Consider the following 20,086-nt stretch of genomic DNA (forward strand, 5'->3'; position numbering starts at 1 on the left):
GCAGGGAGGGGCCGGGGTGTGGGAAAGTAAGAGGTGCATACTTACACGATCTGCAGCTTGGAAATCAGAAGAGAGTGTGGGAATGAGGTGGAAGTGGAATGTGTAAAGGAGGATTAGGTATGAGGTTACCGTAGTCTTCAATGATTTCAGCCCCGCCGCTGGCCCATGGCCTCAGGCGCTGGCCATCTTCCATTCTCTCATTCATGTGGTCGTCCTTTACTGTTGTCCACATTGCAATTGCAGCATCAAGGGAGCCAAGTGCTTGATTTGCACAATGCTTCTAATAGTCATTCTCACAACTACACCATATTCTTCCTCCTTTATGGTTCAATGGATAACTGACCACATTGGGTGGCATGGAGCCATAACAGACCAGCAAGGTTTTGAGTTTAATCATTGGTCTATGCTGCATTAGCTAAGATCAGTGGGCAGCCAAACAAATGGCCTCAGTAACCTCAGATAGGGAAAGGACTAAATATAGTAAGGTATAGCAAGGTATTCAAGATCTCACGGTACCTTCAGTGGCATTTTTTTTAGGACAAGGGGTAGCGGTAAGAGACAAAACTGCAAGAATAAAGCCTAAAGTTTTCCAAATGTTGTTAAAATTGCCTCTGTTACTTATAGAATGAGATGTGGAACATTAATAATGTGAATGTTGCAGGAACTTGGATTGGGCAGAAACATGGCAAATGCACTATAATGTGGATAAATGTGAGGTTGGCAAAAACAGGAAGGCACATTATTATTTGAATGGCAATAGATTGGGAGAAGGGGAAGTGCAAAGAGACCTGGGTGTTCTTGTGCACCAGTCGCTGAAGGTAAGCATGCAGGTGCAGCAGGCGGTTAAGAAGGCAAATGGTATGTTGGCCTTCGTAGCAAGAGGGTTCGAGTACAGGAACAAGGATGTCTTGCTGCAGTTGTACAGGGCCTTGGTGAGACCACACCTTGAGTATTGTGTGCAGTTTTGGTCGCCTTATCTGAGGAAGGACGTTCTTGCCATGGAAGGAGTGCAGCGAAGATTCACCAGGCTGATACCTGGGATGGCAGGAATGACGTATGAGGAGAGATTGTGTAGATTGGGCTTATACACACTGGAGTTTAGAAGATTGAGAGGGGATCTCATCGAAACCTATAAAATTCTGTCAGGCCTAGACAGACTAGATGCTGGAAGGATGTTCCCGATGGTCGGGGAGTCCGGAACCAGGGGTCATAGTCTAAGGATAAGGGGTAGGACATTTAGGACTGAAATGAGGAGGAATTTCTTCACCCAGAGAGTGGTGAACCTGTGGAATTCTCTGCCACAGAGGGCGGTGGAGGCCAGTTCATTAAATATATTCAAGAAAGAGTTGGATATATTTCTTAAGGCTAAAGGGATCAAGGGATATGGGGAGAAGGCAGGGACAGGGTACTGAATTTGAATGATCAGCCATGATCTCATTGAATGGCGGAGCAGGCTCGAAGGGCCGAATGGCCTACTCCTGCTCCTATCTTCTATGTTTCTATGTTTCGATGTTTTGTCATCAGAATTTGGCCCACACTGAAAATATGGCACCGAGCAGTAAATGACATAAGTTATCAAACAGGAAAAAGAGCTACCTGCCCTAAAATCACCTCAATCCTCAGAGAGTTGTTCTGGATAACAATTGAGGAAGTGAAACAATCGGCCTTCAGGGAAAACTGAATTTCTTGTAAGGAATTACTGGGGCAGTGATGATGTTATAAGGGCTATAGTGCATTTCCAGACTCAACTTTAAATTATTGCAAATATTACAATGCATTTATGACTTTGCATCTGGTCTTTTGAAAACGCATCTTCATCAGAACAATAGCAGAGGCTTCTCTGTAACTATCATGTTCCTTTGAAAATTAAATTCAAAGTGCCATACTTATCTGAGCTTAAAGCCATTGACCGTGAATACCTTAATCATCTCTCCTAGGTCTGCTGTTAGTTGTACTTATGAGCAATGGTTTCCCATCTTAAACTAAGGACAAACTTGTAAATGGCATCTAACCACACATGCAGCCTTACTCTGTGCTAACACTCTTCAAAAAATCAGCCTAAAGATGTTTGCCAAATGGCTAAATTCTGCCTGTATGAAAACAACAATGGTGATCAGTGCACACAGATTACAATCCGGAACTTCAACGATTTCCATTAGTAGCTCTTAACTCTTCGAGGGTTGCTAATAAAGTTTACCTGCTCAGGCGTCTCCTACTGAGATGAGTTGTGTGAGGAACTGTGGAGACTATATATAACCAATGTCATGCTGGACCGTGAAGTAACAGGTTGGTGTAGAACTAATGCTGCTAACAACCCAATTATTTGATGATTATTAAATGTATTAGATACAGTTGAAAACTGTTCAAAGGGGGCCTGACCCTCTCTCTCTCTCTTTTTCTCTTCTGCTAATTGACCTTCTATTAACTGACTAAAGGCAACATTTGCTCCCTGGGCGAAATTGAACATAAAATTTAGTTGAAAGGGGAATGCAAGCTTCGTTGTCTCTCAGTTGAAATTCCTGCCTCCGATCACTGCAGCTACCAGGCTTAATTAAATATATTAACATCAAATTCAATTTAGAAAGAAGAATCACATTTTCAAGGTATGGAGTGAATATATCTGTGGAGTCTCATCTTTGTGAGGCAGTACGCCTGTAGTGCAATAGGAAAAATTGATTTGGAGTGTATATCTAGAATTAATTATTTTATGGTGAATTTGTAATTCAATTTGTAGTTGCTACAGAAAAATGACTCAATGATAAGTAATGCAATCCTGACTAAAAACACCAATTAACTTTGGATGCAGGAACAACCTGATGTGGCACACAACGTACTACTACAGGTAATGTAGCTGATGTTAGGATATTATAATACGCACAGTATTGCATTTTAGATTAGCAGTGCCTCAGGGATAGCACTCTCACCTCTCAGTTAGAAAGTCGTGGGCTCAAGTCCTATTCCAGAGAATCGAGCACAGAATCAGAGAAAATGATGTGCAGAGGTTGTTTTATAGAGTTCTGTCCTTTTCTGTTGATGGTCAATTGGCACATCCATTCATTTGATCTGCTGCTATAAGAATAACAATGAACTGTACTTCTGAGTGCTGTGATGCAACCCAATTTTAAAGCTAGCAAGTGTGATGCAACAACGACTTACATTTATACAGCGCCTTTAACGTAAAACATCCCAAGACGCTTCACAGGAGCGTAATCAAACAAAATTTGACAACTGTTGAATCCGTGAATCTTAAGGTATGGTGTTCTTCAATAAATAGACGGAGACTGCAGATCAACAATCAATAGGTGTTTACTGGATGAGGGTAGTCTAAAAACTAACAGTACAGATGCCTGCTCAAGGCTTATATACAGGTGTGGTCACTGCCGGTACTACAGTATACAGGAGCTGTAAAAGTAGTTCTCTCTTAAAGGTACATACACTACAATTCCTCCCCTTTAGATTAACAGTACCATAACATTCAAATAACAGTTAACACTTTAACATGCACATTAACTGAAATAGTCCATTTATAGATTCAGTCTTTGGGGCGGCTTCCTGATCCTTTCTGGATAGCGCCTTTCCTGAGTGTCTTGTTCTTGGGGCAGAGGCGATTCTGGCCCCCTGTCGTCGGTTAGTTCATCAGTTTCCGCTGCTACTGTTTCTGGGGTAGATGCTACCGGTATGTCGGGTTCATCCCCAGGTACGCGAGACATGGGGTTGACTCGTTCCTGTGACGCTAGGATCTGGTCGACATGGCGTCTCACAATGTTCTCCCCGACATCCACTGTGTACATTAGTGGCCCCTGCCGTGTGCATATCGTTCCGGGTTGCCATTTCTCTGTTCGGTAGTCACGGGCCAAGACTGGTTGTCCTACATTGAAGCTCCTTGTCGGTTTCTCATTGATGTGCTGGAATTGCTTATTCTCAACATTTCTTCGCACATTTGGTCTGAGCAAATCCAGACGAGATCTCAACCTTCGGTTAAAGAACATCATGGCCGGGGTCTGGTTGGTAACTGCATGTGTCGCATTTCTGTAGGCTAACAGGAAATTGTCCACCTTATGCTGTAGTGGAATGTCATCATCGCACATGGCCCTTACTGCCTTTTTAAAGGTTTGTACGAACCTCTCAGCCAATCCATTTGTGGCTGGATGATACGGGACGGATGTGTAATGCCTTACCCCATTCCTTCTCATAAATTTCCAAAACTCTTCGGACACAAACTGTGGTCCGTTATCAGAGCAAATCTGCTCTGGCAAGCCGTTCCTGGCAAATATGGTCCGTAGGACTGCAATCGTTTTCTCCGTAGGGGTGGAGGACATTTTGATCACCTCAGGCCATTTTGAGTGCGCATCCACTGCTATTAAGAACATTGAGTCCATGAATGGACCAGCAAAATCAATATGAACCCGTTGCCATGGAGAGGAGGGCCACTCCCATGGGTGTAGAGGTGCATGTGGTGGTGCATTTTGGACCTTCTGGCATCCTGAGCAGCTCTTTGTTAGGTCCTCAATTTGTTCATCGATCCACGGCCACCACACATAAGCCCTAGCAAGGCTTTTCATTTTCACCCCTCCCAGATGGCCTTCGTGAAGCTCATTGAGCACTCTCTCCCTTAACTTGGGTGGAATTACCACTCGGGATCCACACATCACTGTCCCCTGGCATACTGACAGCTGTTCTCTACTGGATGAGAATGCTGGCAACAGTGAGTCACCATGTGTTGGCCATCCCTTCACCGTCAAATCATATACCCGAGACAGTGTCGGATCATTTCGGGTCTCCTTCTCTATATCCGCGTTAGTTACTGGCAAGCGTTCAATTATCGACGAATAAAATATTTCGACACAGTCCACTGCTGGTGCTTCCTCTGCAGTAGGCAGTGGCAGGCGTGATAGCCCATCAGCGTTTCCATGTTGTTTCGTGCCCTCATACTATATTTCATATTGGTTCGCCCCTAGAAAATGGGACCATCTTTGTAGCCGTTGTGCAGTCGTCACCGGAATGCCCTTCTTTGGATTAAAGATGGAGACAAGTGGTTGGTGGTCAGTCAGCAAGGTGAACATCTGCCCATGCAGATCGTGGTTGAATTTTTTTACTCCCCATACTAGGCTGAGGGCCTCCCTGTCAATCTGGGTGTAGTTGCGCTCGGCTGAGGTTAGTGACCGAGACGCAAAGGCTACTGGCCTCTCCAAACCGTCTGGGAATTTGTGCGACAGCACCACTCCAATACCATAGGGTGATGCATCACACGCCAACCGAATTGGTAGTGCTGGGTTGAAATGGGCCAACACCTCTTTTGATGTGATCAATTCTTTGCACTTCTGGAAAGCTCGTTTACATTCGTCATTCCACTTCCATGGTACCCCCGTTTGCAGTAGGGTGTTCAGTGGGTGTAATACTGTAGACAAATTTGGTAAGAACTTATGGTAGTAGTTCACCAGCCCAAGGAACGACCTCAGTTGTGACACATTTTGTGGTGCTAGAGCCTTGACTACTGCCTCAATCTTTTCAGGGGACTTATGTAACCCCTCTTCATCAATAACGTGGCCACAATACGAGATCTGCTTTTGGAAAAACTCGCACTTGTGGCGATTAGCTCGTAGCCCATATTCCTTCAACCTAGTGAGCACCTGCTCCAGGTTGGCGAGGTGATCACTGTCATTTTCGCCCGTGACCAGGATGTTGTCCAAATAACACTGGGTCCCTGGAATCCCTTGCAGGACTTGATCCATTGCCCTTTGCCAAATAGTTGGAGCCGATGCTACCCCGAACACCAGCCGGTTGTATTGGTAGAGACCTTTGTGAGTGTTGATCGTGAGGTATTGTTTTGAGGCTTCTTCTACCTCCATTTGCAGGTACGCCTGGGCCAGATCAATCTTAGTGAAGCGTTTTCCTCCAGATAGCGAGGCGAAAATATCTTCAATCCGTGGAAGCGGATATTGTACAGTGTGAAGGACTGGGTTCACTGTCACCTTAAAGTCCCCACAGATACGAACCTTCTTTGGTTCCCCAGGCGTATTACTCAATGACCTCTTCATTGCAGGAACGATGGGTGTAGCCCACTCGCTCCAGTCCACTTTGGACAGTACTCCTGAATGTTCCAAACCTTCCAGCTCTGCTTCGACGGCTGGGCGGATCGCATAAGGCACCGCTCTGGCCTTAAAAACTTTGGGCTTGCATTTTCCTCTATTTTAATCATCACTGTTATGCCTTTTAGTGTTCCGAGTCCCTCCTGGAACACTTCTTGTGCATCAGTTAGCATTTTTGACAGTCGTCCCAGTGTGACGTCGTCATCCTTTTTGGCCTCAACCTTCAGTGCCTGTATGGAATGCCAATCTAATTGTATCTTCCGGATCCATTCACATCCTAGTAGTGGTGGTCCTCCATCTGGCAATACATATAGGTCCATTTTTGGTATTTCCTGGCCGTTGTATATCACCTTCACCCTTATTTTTCCTTTGGGGTAGACTTTTTGCCCCATGTACGTCTTCAAGACAATCTCTGTAGCTTTCAAGGGTATATGTGAGAATAGCCGCTTGTAGTCTCTTCGGTTTATGACTGTTAGGGCTGATCCTGTGTCCAATTCCATTTTCACTTGGACTCCGTCTATCTTGAGCGTGACCCAGATAGTCTGGTGATCCTCCATTTTGATTACATTATGTAGTTTCAGACAACCCAGCTCCTTGCTTCCGGAGTCTGTATCACTTTTCTGTTCGTCTGAACTACTCTCCGTCACCTTATGTACCTTTTTGTACTTCTCCTGTGGAAATTTCTTGCTGCTGGTTTTCTTCCCTGACCTGCAGACTCTTGCTATGTGTCCTGCTTTTCCACACTGTCTGCACACTTGGTCCTTGAACCAACAATCCTTCTGGTCGTGTGTTGTTCTGCCGCAGCGATAACACTTCCCTGCTCCATATGACATTTCATTGGTGTCATATTCTTGCGGTCTCCGCTGTATCGCTGCAGCACCCCGTGCGGCTGCTTCGTGTGATACTGCCATGCTGAAAGCCTTGTCCAGCGTAAGATCCTTTTCTGATAGAAGTCGTTTCTGGGTTCCTTCACTTTGAAGCCCACACACAAACTTGTCCCTTAACATATCTGCTAGTCCCATTCCAAACTGGCAGTGTTTCGATAGCTTGCGCAGTTCCGTTAAATACTCAGCATTACTTTCGTCTTTATGCTGGTTCCTTTTGTGCAACTTAAATCTTTCTGCTATCAGCAGCGGTGTGGGGTTTAAGTGGTCCTGTAGGATTTCCACTATGCTTTCAAAATCCTTATCCACTGGCTTCTCTGGGGTTACTAGGTTTCGCAGTAAGCCATATGTTTTTGCACCCATGGAATTCAACAAAACCAGTGCTTTCCTGGCATCTGGCACTTCATTCGCCTTGCAGTACACCTCAATGCATTCCACATATGTCGCCGAATCTTCGACTTCATTGTCGAACGCTGTGACACTGCCACTCTTCGGCATCCCTGGGTGTGGTTAGACTGGCTAAAATGGCATCTCCCGCGCTCTCCCTTCTTCTCTGCTGGCTCAAAATGGCGTCTCCCACGCTTTCCTTTCTTCCCGCGCTTGCCCTTCTTCTCTGCTGCGGCTTCAAAAATGGCATCTCCCGCGCTCTCCCTTCTTCTCCGCGGCTCAAATGGCGTCTCCCGTGCTTCCTTTCTTTCCCCGTGGACACTGCTCAGCCCTTGAGCCCTGGCTGCGCTCTGCGCATTCTCCTGTGTGCCTCTCTCGTTGCTGCCGCTCGGTCCTGAACCCCGGCTGTGCTTTACCCTCTCTCTCTTTTTGTTTTCTGTCGACGCCGCTCGGTCTTCAACCCCCAGCTGCGCCCTGTGCGCTTTACCCTCTCTCTTACCCCGTCGACGCTGCTCGGCCTTTTCTGTGCCATCGGTCGGCTCCAGCCGCCGCTATCCGGGAAGGGTCTGCGCTGTACCTGTTGCCAGCCTGTTGCTGGATCGTCGTGGCTGGAGAACCAAGCCCAGCTCTCAACAGCCTCCCCTGCGAGGTTCACTCTCTGCCGGATGACTGGGCGGTTGCTTGTGGTCGACGCCCGTGCTTCTGGCCTCGACTTTCTTCCACTGCCCTCCCGGAGCGAATCCTTGGGAGGAAATTCAGAGTTGCAGGTAGATTCGAATCGACCTCGACGCCACTGTTGAATCCGTGAATCTTAAGGTATGGTGTTCTTCAATAAATAGACGGTGGCTGCAGATCAACAATCAACAGGTGTTTTCTGGATGAGGGTAGTCTAAAAACTAACAGTACAGATGCCTGCTCAAGGCTTATATACAGGTGTGGTCACTGCCGGTACTACAGTATACAGGAGCTGTAAAAGTAGTTCTCTCTTAAAGGTCCATACACTACAACAACGAGCCACCTAAGGAGATATTGGGACAGGTGGAAACATAGAAACATAGCAGATAGGAGCAGGAGTAGGCCATTCATGCCCTCGAGCCTGCTCCGCCATTTAATGAGAACATGGCTGATCATCCAAACTGAGTGCCCTGTCCCTGCCTTCGCCCCATATCCCTTGATCCCTTTAGCCTTAAGAAATATATCTAACTCCTTCTTGAATATATTTAATGAATTGGCCTCAACTGCCTTTTGTGGTAGAGAATTCCACAGGTTCACCACTCTCTGGGTGAAGAAATTCCTCCTCATCTCTGTCCTAAATGGCTTACCCCTTATCTTTAGACTGTGACCCCTGGTTCTGGACTCCCCTGCCATCGGGAACATCCTTCCTGCATCTCGTCTGTCTAGTCCTGTTAGAATTTTATAAGTTTCAATGAGATCCCCTCTCATTCTTCTAAACTCCAGCGAATATAAGCCCAATCGACCCAATCTCTCCTCATACGTCATTCCTGCCATCCCAGGTGGCAGTCTGGTGAATCTTTGCTGCACTCCCTCCATGGCAAGAACATCCTTCCTCAGATAAGGCGACCAAAACTGCACACAATACTCAAGGTGTGATCTCACCAAGGCCCTGTACAACTGCAGCAAGACATCCTTGCTCCTGTACTCGAATCCTCTCGCTATGAAGGCCAACATACCATTTCCCTTCTTAACTGCCTGCTACACCTGCATGCTTACCTTCAGCGACTGGTGCACAAGGATACCCAGGTCTCGTTGCACTTCCCCTTCTCCCAATCTATTGCCGTTCAGATAATAATCTGCCTTCCTGTTTTTGCCACCAAAGTGGATAACCTCGCATTTATCCACATTACACTGCATCTGCCATGCACCTGCCCAGTCACCCAACCTGTCCAAATCATACTGGAGTTTCTCGGCATCCTCCTCACAGCACCCACCCAGCTTTGTGTCGTCTACAAACTTGGAGATATTACATCCAATTCCCTCATCTAGTTCATTAATATATATAATGTCCTAGCACCGATCCCTGCGGTACCCCACTAGTCACTGCCTGCCACTCGGATAAAAACCCGTTTATTCCAACTCTTTGCTTCCTGTCTGCCAACCAGTTCTCTATCCAAATCAGTACCTTACCCCCAATCCCATGTGCTTTAACTTTACACGCTAATCTCTTATGCGGGACCTTATCGAAAGCCTTCTGAAAGTCCAAATACACCACATCCACTGGTTCTCCCTTATCTATTCTACCAGTTACATCCTCAAAATATTCCAGTAGATTAGTCAAGCATGATTTACCTTTTGTAAATCCATGTTGACTTTGTCCGATCCTGTCACTGTTTTCCAAGTGCTCTGCTATTACATCTTTTATAATGCACTCTAGCATTTTCCCACTACCGATGTCAGTCTGTAATTCCCCATTTTCTCTCTACCACCTTTTTTGAACAGTGGGGTAACATTAGCTACCCTCCAATCCATGGGAACTGTGCCAGAGTCTATAGAATTTTGGAAGATGACCAGCAATGCATCTACTATTTCTAGGGCCACTTCCTTAAGTACCCTAGGATGTAGATTATCAGGCCCTGAGGATTTATCGGCCTTCAATCCCATCAGTTTCTCTAACACCATTTCCCTACAAATACTGATTTCATTCAGTTCCTCCCTCTCATTAGACCCTATGTTCCCCGACATCTCTGGGAAGTTATTTGTGTCCTCCTTTGTGAAGACAGAACCAAAGTATGTAATTAATTGGTCAGCCATTTCTTTGTTCCCCATTATAAATTCCCCTGATTCTGACTGCAAGGGACCTACGCTTGACTTCACCAATCCTTTTCTCTTCACATGTCTATAGAAGCTTTTACAGTCAGTTTTTATGTTCCCTGAAAGCTTACTCTCATATTCTATTTTCCCCCTCTTAATTAATCCTTTTGTCCTCCTTTGCAGCTCCAAATCCTCAGGTTTGCTGCTTTTTCTGGCCAATTTATATGTCCTCTCCTTGGATCTTATGCTATCCCTAATTTCCCTTGTTAGCCATGGTTGCGCCACCTTTTTTCTTTTATTTTTATGCCAGACAGGAATGAACAAATTCTGTAGTTCATCCATACAATCTTTAAATGTATGCCATTGCCTATCCACCATCAACCCTTTGAGTAATGTTCCCCAATCCATCCTAGCTAACTCACACCATGGAACAGGTAGGTGAAAAGGAGTGTCTTAAAGGAGGAGGGAGAGGTAGAGAGGTGGAGAAGTATAGGGAAGGAATTCCAGAGCTTGGGGCTTAGGCAGCTGAAGGCACGTTGAAAATCAGGGATGCGCAAGTGGCCATAATTGGAGAGCGCAGAGATCTCGGTGCGTTGTAGGCCTGGAGAAGGTTACAGAGATAGGGTAGGGTGAGGCCATGGAGGGATCTGAAAGCAAGGATGAGAATTTTAAAATCGAGGAGTTGCCAGACCAAAGTATCAACATTTTTCTCATCTGAAGAGCTTTGTTTCATCTCACTCTCTAACCATGAGAAGCAGCGATAGAGGCTTGTTCAAAGGCCTAGGATGGGAAACAAACACTGAATACTGGTCAAGCTAGAGTGGTCTTGAGATCCCAGCAACCATGGCAGGACCATGCCTGCCGGGAAACTCCACTCCGGCAGACGTTCCGGGATCGGGGCATGGGGAGAGGGTGGGGGAGGAGGTGGGCGAGGGGGGAAGGGAATGGAAAGGTTCCTTCTTCTGCATGCTGACTGCAATATCCCTCAAATTCCAGCCAGCTCCATCATTCAAGGAAATCTGGTGTTTGGTGGTGATTGGAGGGGGGGGTGGGGTGGGGGGGGGGAGCAGGAAATGATGGATTGGAAGGTAGCAAATATAACTCCACTATTCAAGAAAGGAGGGAGAGAGAAAACAAGGAACTATAGGCCAGTTAGCCTGACGTCAGTCATTGGGAAAATGCTGGAATCCATTATTAAGGAATTGGTAATAGGGCACTTAGAAAATCATAATATGATTAGGCAGAGTCAACATGGCTTAATGAAAGGGATATTGTATTTGACAAATTTATTAGAATTTTTTGAGGATGTAACTTGTAGGGTAGATAAAGGGAAACCAGTGGATGTAGTATATTTGGAGTTCTAAACCATGTTCGATAAGGTGCCACTTAAAATGTTGTTATGCAAGATATGGGTCATGGAGTTGGGGGTAATGTATTAGCATGGATAGAGGATTGGTTAACAGGCAGAAAACAGAGAGCAGTGATAAATGGGTCATTTTCAGATTGGCAGACTGTAACTAGTGGGATGCAACAAGGATCAGTGCTTGGGCCTCAGCTATTTACAATCTATATTAATGATTAGATGAAGGGGTCGAGTAATTTATCCAAGTTTGCTGACAATACAAAGCTAGGTGGGAAAGTATGCTATGAAGAGGACGCAAAGAGCCAGCAAAGGTATATAGAGAGGTTATTGACTTTGGTAGGAAGACTAGAAAAGCAGAATATTTTTTAAATGGTGAGAAACTAATAAATGTTGGTGTTCAGAGAGATTTAGGTGTCCTAGTACAAAAAACACAGAGAGTTAGCATGCAGGTACAGCAAGCAATTAGGAAGGCAAATGGCATGTTTGCCTTTATTACTAGAGAGTTGAGTACAAGCGTAAGGAAGTCTTGCTACAATTGTACAGGGCTTTGGTGAGACCACACCTGGTGTACTTTGCACAGTTTTGGTCTCCTTATCTAAGGAAGGATATACTTGCCTTAGAGGCGGTGCAACGAAGGTTCACTAGATTGATTCCTGGGATGAGAGGGTTGTCCTATGAGGAGAGATTGAGTAGAATGGGCCTATACTCTCTGGAGTTTAGAAGAATAAGAGGTGATCTCATTGAAGCAAATAAGATTCTGAGGGGGACTGACAGGATAGATGCAGAGAGATTTTTTCCCCTGGCTGGAGAGTCTAGAACTAGGGTTCATAGTCTCAGGATAAGGTGTCGGCCTTTTAAGACTGTGATGAGGAGGAATTTCTTTACTCAGAGGGTTGTGAATCTTTGGAATTCTCTGCTTGAAAGAACTGCGGATGTTCAGTCGTTGAGTATATTCAAGGCTGAGATAGATAGATTTTTGGACTCTAGAGGAATCAGGGAATATGGAGATAGGGCAGGAAAGAGGAGTTGAGGTCAAAGATCAGCTATTATCTTATTGAATGGTGGAGCAGGTTCGAGGGGCCGTAAGGCCTACTCCTGCTCCTAATTCTTATGTTCTTAATCACCATGATGAGGTTCTGCTAATTGCACCCATTTGCGGGCCTTCAAGAAGGCTCTTAAAATTAGGCTGGTTCATTTTGGTGCAAGGACACTAATAGGCACCTTCTAAAAGCTGCTGAATATATATATTTTTTTAATTTACTAAGAAAAAAACTGACTGCTGTACCCCAGTATAACTAGAAAATGGTTCTGTATAGATTTTTAAAGTAATTTCAGTTATTGAAAATCTGGTTACTCACAGGTGGTGGACCAGACACTCTGATTAAAATGCTTATTTTTTTGTGATAAACCCATTTTAAGCTGTATTAATAAACCTGCATCAGGTTACTGCTCTTAAATATATCAAGGAATAATTTTTAAAGCAAAATTTAAAAAAAATTACATACCATCTACAATCACCCTTATCTTGGACATCATTCTCTTAACTTATAGGCCCATATTTTCCGATGCCTACGGGTGTGTACGGCTGTGTACACACCCGTAGAGACATCGGAAATGCCGGTTTCAGGCATGTGCAAGAATGCTCTTGACAGATCCTCCGCCTGCCCTGGAGAAGGGCCTCTGCGAGGGGAGGGTTCAGCTTTCTGCAGAACCTCTGCCCGCTGAAAACCCTTAGAAATCTTATGCCTGGTAAAAGCGTAAGGCCTGCTTTTACCAGCATAAGAGTTGAAAAAAGTAAAAAAAACTCATTTATAATTGAACAATACTTTTAAAAAAGGTAAGTTTATTTTTAGCCCCGTAAAAAACTTCAATTATCTTTTTCAAAAATTTTAAGTTTTGTTTAAAATATTTAATTTAATGTAATTTTAACTCATTTTAAAAACGTGATGGTTCTTTTTAAATGTATTTAATGTTTTAGTGTTGTTTTGGGGTGAACATAAGAACATAAGAAATAGGAGCAGGAGTAGGCCAATCGGCCCCTCGAGCCTACTCCAACATTCAATAAGATCATGGCTGATCTGATCCTAACCTCAAATCTACTATCACTCTACATCCCACCCAAACCCATGTGATCGCCTGGGAGAGGCGAAAAACCAGATAAAAAACCCAATGGTCAATTTGGGAGAAAAAATCTGGGAAATTCCTCTCCGACCCATCGAGGCGGTTGAAACTCGTCCAGGAGATCACTCTGTCCCTATATTTTCTACAGTACTTACCTTCTGTAAAAGGTGATCTCCACCCCAGCCAGGAACAGGAATAGAACCATCTCCTGAAATCTAACACATAATTAGAACACAAGAAGTAGGAGCAAAACCAGGTTACACGGCCCCTGGGCCCGCTCCGCTACCCACAGGGCCATGACCATTCCGAACCTAGACTCATGTCCAATTTCCTGCCTGCTCCCCGTAACCCCTAATTCCCTTTCCTTCTAAGAAACTGTCTATTTCTGTTTTAAATTTATTTAATGATGTAGCTTCCACAGCTTTCTGGGGCAGCAAATTCCACAGACCTACTACCCTCTGAGTGAAGAAGTTTCTCCTCATCTCAGTTTTGAAAGAGCAGCCCCTTATTCTAAGATTATGCCCCCTAGTTCTAGTTTCACCCATCATTGGGAACATCCTCACCGCATCCACCCGATCATGCCCCTTCACAATCTTATATGTTTCAATAAGATCGCCTCTCATTCTTCTGAACTCCAATGAGTAGAGTCCCAGTCTACTCAACCTCTCCTCATATGTCCACCCCCTCATCCCCGGGATTAACCGAGTGAACCTTCTTTGTACTGACTCGAGAGCAAGTATGTCTTTTCTTAAGTATGGACACCAAAACTGTACGCAGTATTCCAGGTGCATTCTCACCAATACCTTGTACAACTGCAACAATACCTCCCTGTTTTTATATTCTATCCCCCTAGCAATAAAAGCCAACATTCCATTGGCCTTCTTGATCACTTGCTGCACCTGCATACTAACTTTTTGAGTTTCGTGCACCAGGATCCCCAGATCCCTTTGTACTGCAGTACTTTCCAATTTCTTGCCATCAAGATAATAACTTGCTCTATGATTTTTCCTGCCAAAGTGCATAACCTCACACCCGTTACTGTCTCCTTAATAATGGACTCTTGTGGGAGACTACAGTCTCCCGCGTAAAGAAATAGGCAACGCTCCTTGAAAGCCTCCCTCCGCGCCAGCCTGGCCGACACCAGCTGGATCGACAAACTACCCTGGGTCCTCCTGGGATTGCGCACCGCGTCCAAAGAGGACCTCCGCGCCTCCGCGGCCGAGATGGTCTACGGCCAACCGCTCAGAGTACCAGGCGACTTCCTCCCCCTGACAACGGAGCCGTGGTCGGCCGCCAGACAGCTTTCCCTGCACCAGGACGCGGCCCAGCAATTCCGTCCAGTGCCCACTTCGCAACACGGCCCGCAGCTGTCCTACGTGCCTTGGGACTTACGACATGCGGAGTTCGTCTTCATGCACCGGGACGCGCACAGAGGCCCGCTGCAGGCACCATACACTGGCCCCTTCTCAGTATTGGAGGTGGGGGACAAAGCTTTTCTTATCGACATCGGCGGGAAGCCGGACCTTATTTCAGTAGACCGCCTCAAACTGGCGCACCTGGACCTCAGCTTCCCGGTTCGTCTGGCTCTTCCCCCATGGCGGGGCAGACCTCCCGCGTTGGCGGCGGCCCCACAAGAGGACCAAGACACACCAGAACCTTACTTCCCGGCCGCCGCCCCACCTTCACCGGCAGCCCGTCCAGCCAGCCCACCGGCAGACCAGCCGCCAGACCAGCCGACGAACCAATTGGCCGCCCTCCCAGACAGCCCTCCTCACACGCCAGATGGCTACTACAGCCGCTACGGCCGTTTGGTCAAACCTCCGCAGAGACTGACTTTTACAGTTAACGAGGATTCTGGGGGGGCGTATGTGGCGTTGCCACATTGGGGAAACACTGTGTGTATGTAGATAAACCTGTATAATCCCCTATTAACTGCTGTATTCCCCTCCCCCCGCAATATAGTTGCAAGCTGAGAGGAATAAGGCATGTTCAGACTTGCCTGCTGCTGAGAGAAGGAAAACCAATCAGGTTCCAGCAGGTGACCAATCCGTGAGTCATCACAGGCTCGCGGGCTTTACGAATTCAGCACTGTATTGTGAGAGTTGGAGTAAAGACCTATTTCTTGTAGCTCGCTGGGTTGCCTATTTCTTTACGCGGGAGACTGTAGTCTCCCACAAGAGTCCATTATTAAGGAGACAGTAACGGCTGGTAGGCTGTTGTCCTGTGCAACTTGGTGCCGAGGCCGGCGGTGATGGCATTCCACAAGTGGGAGGTGAACTGGGGGCCTCTGTCCGAGGATATGTCGGTCGGCACGCCGAACCGGGCCACCCATGTCGAGACGAATGCTCGCGCGACGTCGGTCGTGGTGGTGGAGGCGAGGGGAACCGCCTCGAGCCATCTGGTGGTGCGGTCGACGATCGTGAGCAGGTGTGTGAAACCATGCGACGGCGGCAAGGGGCCTACCAGATCGACGTGGACGTGGTCGAAACGCCTCTCGGGCACCGGGAAACACTCCAATGGCGCCTTGGTGTGCTGCTGGACCTTAGCGCGCTGAAACGCCACGCATGTGTTGGTCCAGTCTCTCACATCCTTGTGGAGTCCAGGCCAGACGAACTTGGCGGACATGAGTTTCTGAGATGCACGCATCCCTGGATGTGAGAGGCCGTGGATGATGTCGAAAACTCGCTTGCGCCAGGCGGATGGGACGACCGGCCTAGGCGAAGGGACTGAGACGTCACACAGGAGGGTTGTGCCGGCTGCGTGGAAGTGGATGTCGGCCAGAGTGAGGCTGGTGGTTGACGTCCTGAGGGCCTGGATCTCCACGTCGGCGGCCTGGTCTCTCGCCATGCTGGTGTAGTCGACGCCCAGGTGCACTGCGTGGAGCGAGGGTCTTGAGAGGCAGTCGGCCACCAAGTTGTCCTTGCCGGCGACGTGGCGGATGTCCGTGGTGAACTCCGAGATGAAGTTGAGTTGGCGCTGTTGGCGCGCAGACCAGGGTTCAGTTACTTTGGCCATGGCGAAAGTGAGCGGCTTGTGGTCCACGAATGCGGTGAACGGCCGGCCTTCCAGGAGGAAACGGAAGTGCCGGATTGCCAGGAACAGGGCCAGGAGCTCTCTGTCGAACATGCTGTAGGCCTGCTCGTTCTTGCGCAGCTGTCGGCTGAAAAATGCCAGTGGCTGCCACGCGCCTTCGACCCACTGTTGCTGGACAGCGCCGACGGCGTAATCCGAGGCGTCCGTGGTGAGGGCGACCTTGGCGCCCGGGATGGGGTGGGCCAGTAGTGTGGCGTTGGCCAAGGCGCTTTTGGTCTGGTGGAAGGCTGTCGCCATCTCGCTGGACCAGGTGAGTTGCTCTTTGCCCATTTTGCCCCTGGTGGCTTCGTAGAGGGGGCGCATGAGTGAGGCGGCCTTGGGCACGAAACGGTGATAGAAATTGACCATCCCCAAAAATTCCTGCAGCGCCTTGACCGAGGTGGGCTGGGGAAAGTCCGCCACCGCCTGCACCTTGGAAGGTAGGGGAATGGCTCCCCTTGGTAAGATTCTGTGGCCGAGAAAGTCCATTTGGGCTGCTCCGAACAGGCATTTGGCCGGGTTGATGATTAGCCCGTGTTGGCTGAGGCGCTGGAAAAGGGAGTGCAAATGCGCGATGTGCTCGGCCTTGCTGGTGCTGGCCATGAGGATATCGTCCAGATAGACAAACAGGAAGCTCAGGTCCCGTAGGACGGAATCCATGAGCCGTTGGAAGGCCTGTGCGGCGTTCTTGAGCCCGAAGGGCATGCGCAGAAACTCGAACAGTCCGAAGGGGGTGATGACCGCCATCTTCTGGACGTCTGCGTGGTGGACGGGGACCTGATGATAGCCGCGAATCAGGTCGACCTTGGAAAAGACGGACTTTCCTGCTAGGTGTGCCAAAAAGTCTTGGATGTGCGGAATGGGGTATCTATCGGGCGTGGTGGCATCATTGAGCCGTCTGTAGTCGCCGCAGGGGTGCCAGCCACCGCCCGGCTTGGGCACAATGTGGAGGGGGGACGACCAGGGGCTGTTCGAGCGGCGGATGATGCCCAGTTTCTCCATCGTGGCGAATTCTTCCTTGGCCACCGCCATCTTGGCTGGGTCCAGGCGTCTGGCTCGGGCGAACACTGGTGGTCCCGTAGTGGCGATGTGGTGCTCGACACCATGCTTGGCTGCTGCGGCTGAGAAGGTCGGTTGTGTGAGCCTCGGGAAATCTGCGAGTAGGCGGGCATAGTCGTCATCCGCCGGGGCAGAGCAGGACCCGACGAGGGCTGGGCTGTTGCTCTGCTGGCAGGCCAGTGAAGCGAAAGTTGCTGCATCGATCAGGTGCCTGTTGCGGACATTGACCAGGAGTCCGTGGGCGCAAAGAAAATCGGCACCCAGCAAGGGATGTGCCACCGAGGCCGTCACGAAATCCCACGTAAATCGCTGGCCGTTGAAACAAACCTCAGCCCGTCGCTTTCCAAAAGTAGCGATGGCTGCGCCATTTGCCGCCACGAGGGGTGGGCCGCTGCAGCCTGCCTGGATGTCGAGCTGGGAGGCAGGAATTATGCTGCATTGGGCTCCGGTGTCGCAAAGGAATCTGCGCCCTGAAAGGGAGTCGGTTATGTACAGCAGTTTACCTGCGGTGCCAATGGCCATCGTGGCGGCGGGGGTACGGTCGAGCGGGCCTAGATGGCGGCGCGGGGCTGGCGCGTTAGGCCGGGCGGCCATCTTGGTTTGATCGAAAGAGCAGGGTGCTCTGCAGCGTTGGGCCTTGTGACCGAAATGCGCATGGTAGTAGCATAGTTCTGCGGCCTGGTGTGGCGGCGCGTGCTCGGTGGTGTCGGGGGGCCTCGCGGCTGCACAGCCGAGTTGGGCGACAGCGAAGACTTTGTCCGCGGCGGCTGCCAGTTGCACGCAGTCCGTGATCGGGGACCCCACGAGGGCAGTCTGTACCTGCTGAGGAAGCAGGCTGAGGAAAAGGGCCCGAAACAAAAAGCACTGCGGTTCAGAGCCCAGGAGCGCAAGCATCCGGCTCATCAACTGGGTCGGGGTAGAGTCGCCGAGGCCTGGTAGTGAAAGAAGCCTACGGGCCCTCTCCTCCCCGGACAGGCCATAAGCCTGCAGCAAGCGGCCCTTAATGGTTGAGTACTTGCCGGTCTGTGATGGGTTCCCCAGCAGGTCGAGAACTTCGGCGGCGGTGGAGCTTGCTAGTGCTGAGACTATGTGGAGGTACCTTTCTTCATCGTCTTGAACCCTGCGAAGGGTGAATTGGGCCTCCGTGTGCGTGAACCAAGCTGGTGCTTGGTGTTCCCAGAAGGTGGGGAGCTTCAAGGACGCAGCGCTGGCCAACATCGGGCTGCTGCTGGTTGCCGTCGGGTCGTTGCTGGCCTCTGTAGGGCTACGTGAGTCGGGGGCTTCGGCCGCCGACATTCGGGGTCACCAATGTGGGAGACTACAGTCTCCCGCGTAAAGAAATAGGCAACCCAGCGAGCTACAAGAAATAGGTCTTTACTCCAACTCTCACAATACAGTACTGAATTCGTAAAGCCCGCGAGCCTGTGATGACTCACGGATTGGTCACCTGCTGGAACCTGATTGGTTTTCCTTCTCTCAGCAGCAGGCAAGTCTGAACATGCCTTATTCCTCTCAGCTTGCAACTGTCTTGCAGGGGGAGGGGAATACAGCAGTTAAAAGGGGATTATACAGGTTTATCTACATACACACAGTGTTTCCCAAATGTGGCAACACCACACTCTAACATTTTACCAACCACAGATGTTAGGCTAACAGGTCTATAGTTTCCAGCCTTCTGCCTACTACCCTTTTTAAATAAGGGTGTTACATTAGCAGTTTTCCAATCTGCCGGGACCTTTGCTGAGTCCAGGGAGTTTTGGAAAATTATTACCAATGCATCCACAATCCCTACCGCCACTTCCCTCAAGACTCTAGGATGTAAGCCATCAGGTCCAGGGGATTTATCCGCCTTGAGTCCCATTATTTTACCAAGTACCACTTCCTTAGTGATTTTAGTCGTATTTAGCTCCTCCCCCCCCAGAGCCCCGTGTTTGTCCAGTGTTGGGATATTCTTAGTGTCCTCTACCGTAAAGACTGATACAAAATAATTGTTCAGCGTTTTTGCCATCTCCATGTTTCCCACCATTAATTTCCCGGTCTCATCCTCTAAGGGACCAACATTTACTTTAGCCACCCTTTTTCTTTTTATATAACTATAGAAACTTTTGCTATCTGTTTTTATATTTTTTCCTAATTTACTTTCATAATCTATCTTCCCTTCCTTAATCAATCTTTTAGTTATTTTTTGCTGTCTTTTAAAGACTTCCCAATCTTCTATCCTCTATCTGTCCAAAGTATGAAGGGAGATTCCCTTCTTTCATTGGCTCGCCTGGCCCACATGATCCCAGGGACGCTTGCGAACTGCATGCGCTCCTGGGACATGTGGGCCCTACGCATTTCGA

At 48.3% G+C, this 20,086-nt stretch overlaps 1 protein-coding gene across 10 annotated transcripts in view; it reads right to left on the reverse strand.

Annotated features, from left to right (window-relative positions):
- LOC147112361 (protein eyes shut homolog) overlaps nucleotides 1-20,086 on the reverse strand; it is a 2,879,641-nt gene that overhangs the window by 1,818,151 nt on the left and 1,041,404 nt on the right. For 2 of the 10 annotated variants that reach the window (XM_085996552.1, XM_085996547.1), the window contains exon 4: nucleotides 2,925-3,069. The exons of the other annotated variants lie outside the window; for them this stretch is intronic. The gene's annotated coding sequence lies outside the window, so the exon portion shown is untranslated. The remainder of the gene's footprint in view (nucleotides 1-2,924; nucleotides 3,070-20,086) is intronic. 10 annotated transcript variants of the gene reach the window in all.

This window comes from Somniosus microcephalus, chromosome 9 (genome assembly GCF_052327205.1).
Source record: "Somniosus microcephalus isolate GS21.2 chromosome 9, FLI_Smic_1.0, whole genome shotgun sequence".
Lineage (NCBI taxonomy): Eukaryota > Metazoa > Chordata > Chondrichthyes > Squaliformes > Somniosidae > Somniosus > Somniosus microcephalus.